This window comes from Lipotes vexillifer, unplaced genomic scaffold, assembly GCF_000442215.2.
Source record: "Lipotes vexillifer unplaced genomic scaffold, Lipotes_vexillifer_v1.1 scaffold312, whole genome shotgun sequence".
NCBI classification, from domain to species: Eukaryota; Metazoa; Chordata; class Mammalia; order Artiodactyla; family Lipotidae; genus Lipotes; species Lipotes vexillifer.
The window spans coordinates 340,540-347,332 of NW_006789251.1; positions in this window are offsets into that span (position 1 = coordinate 340,540).

The window sequence follows — 6,793 nt, forward strand, 5'->3', positions numbered from 1 at the left end:
TATATATGTACCACATCTTCTTTATCCATTCTGTTGATGGACATTTAGGTTGTTTCCATGTCTTGGCTATTGTAAATAGTGCTGCAGTGAACATAGGGGTGCATGTATCTTTTCAAATTTTAGTTCTTTCTGGGTATATGCCCAGGAGTGGGATTGCTGGATCATATGGTAACTCTATTTTTAGTTTTTTAAGAAACCTCCATACTGTTTTCCATAGTGGCTACACCAGTTTACATTCCCACCCACAGTGCAAGAGGGTTCCCTTTTCTCCACACCCTCTCCAGCGTTTGTTATTTTTAGACTTTTTTTTTTTTTTTTTTGGCTGCGTTGCGTCTTTGTTGCTGTGCGCAGGCTTCTCATTGCGGTGGCTTCTCTTGTCGCGGAGCACAGGCTCTAGGTGCACAGGCTTCAGTAGCTGTGGCTCGCGGGCTCTAGAGCGCAAGCTCAGTAGTTGTGGCTTACGGGCTTAGTTGCTCCGTGGCATGTGGTATCTTCCCGGGCCAGGGCTCGAACCCGTGTCCCCTGCATTGGCAGGAGGATTCTTAACCACTGTGCCACCAGGGAAGCCCTAGACATTTTAATGATGGCCATTCTGACCAGTGTGAGGTGATACCTCTTTGTGGTTTTGATTTGCATTTATCTAATGATTAGCGATGGTGAGCGTGTTTTCATGTGCCTGTTGGCCATCTATATGTCGTCTTTGGAGAAATGTCTGTTTAGGTCTTCTGCCCATTTTTTGATTGGGTTGTTTGCTTTTTTTGTTATTGAGTTGTATGAGCTGTTTGTATAGTTTGGAAATTTAGCCCTTGTCGGTTGCATCATTTGCAAATATTTTCTCCCAGTCCATGGGTTGTCTTTTCTTTTTGTTTATGGTTCCTTTCGCTGTGTAAAAGCTGGTAAGTTTGATTAGGTCCCATTTGTTTATTTTTGCTTTTATTTCTATTTTGCTTTTGTTTTCATTTCCTGGATCTTGGAACAGGGTCATGAACATTTGGATATATGGAACTTACCCCCATTTACCTTCCCTTTTACAAAATAGGTCCAGCTGCAAGATGGTATTGTAATTCAGTGACCCATTTTCTGGCCAGATCTCTTGGTCCCCTGGTTTGTATTGGGGCCATGCAGTATTGCAAAAGAAAATTAATTTCTCTTTTCTTAAGCCATCTTGTCTAAATTCACTCCAATTAGCTATGCATCCTAACGGGGAGTCCTTCGGGGTGCTTGTAGTCACCCCCACTTTTTGTTAGGATGTTGTGACGAGACAGGGATCTGTCATGATCAGTCAGGGGTCTGGCCAAGTGGTAGTTGTCTGTCCTGGTGCTCTCCCAGTGTCCCTGGTACCCCAAAAACATAAGAAGGGAGTGCACAGTTAGGGACTTCAGTGGATGGACCCCCTCAAGGGGGTGTTGCACAATTAAGTTCTGATGGCAGTGAAAGAGATGGTATAATTGGCCCAATCTGTGACGGCCCCTAACTCCAGGGTAGGGAATTCGGCAGAGGAGGTGTTTAATTAAGCAGGGGAAAACTGGGCTTGTGGCATCCGGCCTTAAGAAAGGGTGTGTTTGGCAAAGGCAGCAGTGAGATCCCTGTAAGCGGAAGTCTGCCTGTTCGGTGCGCCTGAGGCGGCCCCTGGGTTAGTTACAGAGAGGAGTAAGAGCCAGCAGGAGGACCAGCGACCCGAGCCCCAAACCCTAAACCCTGCAGAGAGGGAGGGAGGAGACCCGGCCCTGAATGGGCTTCGTCATCCAGCAGAAGAGGAAAAGAAGCTGATAGAGCTGAAGGATAGGGCTGGAGCGCCACAGGCGATATGATGGTACTAATACAAGGAAAAATTCCCTGCAGGATGTGCCCCTAGGGGGAGGGGGGTGGGGGAGGGGTGGAGTGGGAGTTTGGGGTTAGCGGATGTAAACTATTACATATAGAATGGATAAACAACAAGGTCCTACTGTGTACGGCACAGGGAAGTATAGTCAATATCCCGTGATAAACCGTAATGGAACAGAATGCCTATATGTGTGTAATCACTTTGCTGCACAGCACAGATTGACACAACTTTGTAAATCAGCTGTGTACTTCAATAAAAAAAAGATTAAAGGATGTGACCCTTATGATGATTAGCATAACAGTGTTGGATCGAACATCCAGTTGGGCGAAAATCAGCTGGGGACTCAGGGTCATAGTAGGTCTTGACCTGAGGGGGAGGCTAAAGAGGGATACCTCTGCACGCCGTGAAACAGAGGCGACACCCGGCCTGCTGGCACAGTCAGCAAGGGGGCCCGAGGACCAGTGGACAGCCGAAGACGGTGCGGGAGTTTGAGAGAGGGAGGGGGAGATTCCACTCTTAACCAGCTGTGCTATATTTATCCGCTATTTTCTGTGACAAAATTCTGTGAATTTTCATTTCGCAGAATGAAAATTCAGTCACGTTAATCAAATTTCAAGTTCTGTGGCCAAGCTTCCGCCTTGAGATGCCTCAAACGATTTGGCACCTGGGTTACAGCATCAGAAAGGCCATCTGGGCAGAGTCCCCTCCCTGACCTGAACCTGAAAAGGCAGTGGGCGGCCATAGACCTGGACCCACGCGACTTAGATAAGGTTTCCCTGCTTTCCTGTCTTTGCCCTTTGACGACCCCCTCCTCTTCTGGCCTCCATGACCGTTCCTTAAGCAACGTCTCCCCTTCCGAAATGCCCAGTAGCCTTCAGGCTGATGCCCTGTGCGGGACAGAGGACACAGAGGCAGGGCTTCCCGGCTGGACGGGCCCCTGGGAGCCAGGGGCCTGCGGAGTCTCGGATGTGCCCGGACCTGCAGCTGCAGTTTTCCAAACAGTCCCCTGGAGCAGGTTCTTTCAGCTTCAGGGAAAGGTCAGCGTTTCAATCTCATGTTTTCACACATCTTAAATGGATTTCAGAGGCCCTGGCGCTGCCGCTGTTTCTCTCTTTAAACAATGTGGTGAAGCCGCTGCAGCTTTGCTAGAGGCCGCATTCCTCCCACAGTGCGATGTGGGTTTTGGAAGTCATGCATGCAGTTAGCTAAACCAAACTAGGCTGCTTCATGAGTGGGAGCAAACTCAAGAGAGAAATGGTGAAGAGAAATACGGCAAGTTTGCTTTCCACCCCTAATTCAAAAAGCCAGATAATTAAGTAGGCGGAGAAAGGAAGTGTCCCTTCTGATTCCAAGAGCTGACTCTCTTTCTCCATTTCCTTTCTGTACTAGGTAGTGGTGGCGGTGGTGGTGGTTTGTCTGTGTGTCTTGGGGGCAGAGGGGTGGGTATTGTCAGGGAAGTTCTAGTAAAAGATCTATTTCCCCGGATCCTCTGAGTAAGCTTTTTCTGTCATATGGAGAACATAATAACTGCTTCCAGTCCTGTTCAGCCTCCCTCCACTCAGGTCTCTTCTATCTGGCCCTCAGCAGCAGTTGCAAATCTTTAAGCTCTCTGCTGACTCGCCCCCATCTCTCACTCTGGATTCCACCTGGAAGCCGAGGTTCTACAGAATGAACTCAGTGCCCCCTGCACCTCCCACCTGCAAAGGCACAGAGAGCACATTCCCTTTCCTCTTACTTCCCCTCTCAGGGGAGAAAGAGCCGCTCTTCTTTGCAAAGCCAATTCCTCTGCCGTGCCCTGGATCCCAACATGAGCTTGCTTGTCAGTTAACTCTGCAGCTGCCATAACTCCTTCCCTCCAGTGTAATGAACATGTCCAAATCACTCGAATTCCGAAAAAAAAGTCTTCCCTCCAACCTGCCTCCCGAGCCCCCCCTTGCCTGCCTGCTCTCGCCAGGGTGCATCTTGATCCAGTCATCTACCCACTTGTCACTGCCACACATCCCTGCCGCCACCGTCGCCAGTTCTGGCTTCTGCTCCCCCATCCCGTGGCTGGCCACCATTGATGCCTAATCTTCAGAGCCAGTGGACCTCCCCCCCCCCCCCTCCATTTCCTTTTCACTTCTGGACGGGGGGGGGGGGGGGGGAGGAACCAAGGTCCATTTGTGATGCTCTGAACCTCATTTGAAACGTACCTTTCCGTTGCAAAGGCACTAAGGGACGTTACGCACCATGAAAACGCTCCTCCGTGAACGTGGATGCTACAAACTGTAATCATTGCAGCCAGACGTGAAGACTGAGCTTGGTGTTACAGGGCCACTACGTAGGTGACACTAGTTTCCTTACCTAGGAAAGCCTTATGTATCCCAGTGACTTAACAGTTGAATCTGTATGCGTGACTGCCTCTAACTAGACTGAGTTCTGCAAGGGTAGGGACTCCCACCCCCGCGCCCCCCCCCCCCCCCCCATCCATTTCCTGTTCACTTCTGGACGAGAGGGTAGGAGGAGGAGGATGGCCAAAGTGAGCTCTTGAGGGGGACTGTTGGTGTCAGTTCTCTGATGCTTTCCCAGAGAGCCGAGAGTTTCAGACAAAGACATTTTTCATCTACCGAGCTGCATATTTTTACTTAGATATTTTAAAAAGCAATCTCAAGCTCTGAAGGAAAATGTAACATTGATGCCAAATCAGATGGGAACTAACACTTGGTATCAACAGGAATATATTTGAATTTAAAAAGGCTAGCTGCATCTGACAGCAGTGTGTCTGAGACTCAAGTTGGAGTCGGAGTGGGGGTGGGGAAGAGAAGCGAAGAATCTTCAATAAATGTTTATTAAGACGGGGGACGGGTGGTAAATAGGGTGACCAGCTATGACATGCAGGAAGTCAGGGAAGGCTTCATGTCAGAAGTTACACTTAGGCTGACTCTTAAAGGGACAGGTAATTTCTGGTAAAGAAAAGGAGTTCAATACTGAAGGCAGAGGGAGTGGCATGTACAGGGCAGGGTGTTTGGGGAAAAACCCCTGCCATTTCCAGGAAATGATGAGCACAGCACTTCGAAGCATCTTACGGTCTTTATGACCTAGTGTTGTCCCCCGTCAGACCCCTTGGCCCTGAAATTTGGATAGTTGCAAGGAAAGAGCACATCCTGTAGTAATTTTTGTTATGCTTCGGGCTGAAGACTCACTAAATGTATATGAGTAACCAATTTCTCCTGTGCCTCCCCAAAACAAATGTGTGCTTTTACACACAGAAGACGTATTCAGTCAAGGCTGCCTTTCCCCAGAGTTGCCAGCAGCAACCCAGAGGTGGGGGCAAAGCCTTCACAACAGGAGCCCGACGGTCCAGCAAGCCCCAGCATCTTCAGGGGTAGTCACTTCTCCCACGTTGCATCTGTCCTCACCATTCGCGAGCTCTTGGAAGACAAGAGCCATGTCTGTTTGGTTTGTTGTTACCCGGTGGCTAGCACCAAACATTTGCTCAAAAATATTGGTGACGTGCATGGGGGATGGGACCAGCATCCTGTGCTTTCTAAATAGAGGGTTTCTATCTCCCCTCCTGTTTCCAAGGAAACACTTCTGAAAGTTCCTGGTCGTGGTAGAGGTTGCCAGCTCATGAGTCCTTCCTGGGCACACTGGTAGACAAGACCACACACTTGCCAGCCCCTTGTGGGTCGGTGGGATTGCATGACCAGGTCTAGCCCATGAAGCAAGACTGGAAGTGATGTGTGCTGCTTCCTGGACGAGGCCTTTGAGCGGGTAGATCACCTCCAAGCTCTCAGCAATGACACTAGGATTCAAGTGTTAAGATGACAGCAACATCAGAGAGAGGAGATTGGATTCCTGAGCCACGAGATGAAAGGGCTTATATTCCCACTGACCCTCACTGACAACCTGTGGAAGAAGTAGACCGCTATGGTGCTAAGGAGTTGCCTTGTTGCAGCGCCTGCCATGGCTAACCTATGAGTATATTCTACTTGCTCTACATAAAACCAAGTGGGAGTACGGATTAGACATGAACTCAATAAAAACACTGTTCATTAAATATTTGATGGAGGCCATGAGAGAGGAATAGCTATGTTTTACAATGGACAAGTCGATTACATCACTTTCCTTTAGGAAAACACACAGAAGAAACTTCTTAACCTGCAGTTCTAGAAAAGGTGGAATGTCTCTTGAACATTCAATAATAAAAAGTTACTAAGAATGTGATTCTTGATTGAGCCGTTGTTTTGCCATGCCTCCCAGCAAGCTCAGGGCCAAGTATGTAGCCTATGCATGGTCTCATGGAATGCATTTTTGCCAATTCTCTACTATGATTTTGCTATTCAGTCGTTTTCCCTTTAGGTCTGATTTACCTAATTTTCTCTGCTCTAATTGTGTTTTATACACTCTGTAAGTCTCTTAATATCTTTCTTTTGTGAGGGAGATAAAAACAAGGAAGTGTGAGAATCAAATTTTTAGAATGGGCTCTGGATGTAAGCCATTCTTAACACTGGTGAAGGCAGACAGTATAAATCGGCTTTGAGTTTAAAAATCAGTGCTGTTATTATAGTCCGGTAAAGATGTTTAAAAAAATTATTTTGAAATGATTAGATCATGGATTGGCAGAAATTGAATATTCAAATGCAATAAGTTTAACTGGTTACATGATAATTTTGATTTGAGCTAGTTTCTGACAGTTTCTGACAGTAATACTTGCCTGGTCAAATAATTTTAAAAAGCTAAAGTAGTTTGAATTCATCACTAAAAAGATATTAAAAGACAAAAAAATCCTTTTGACCCACCTCCTAGAGAGATGGAAACAAGAACAAAAATAAACAAATGGGGGGCTTCCCTGGTGGTGCAGTGGTTGAGAGTCCGCCTGCCAATGCAGGGGACACGGGTTCATGCCCCGGCTTGGGAAGATCCCACATGCCGCGAAGCGGCTGGGCCCGTGAGCCATGGCCGCTGAGCCTGCGCGTCCAGAGCCCG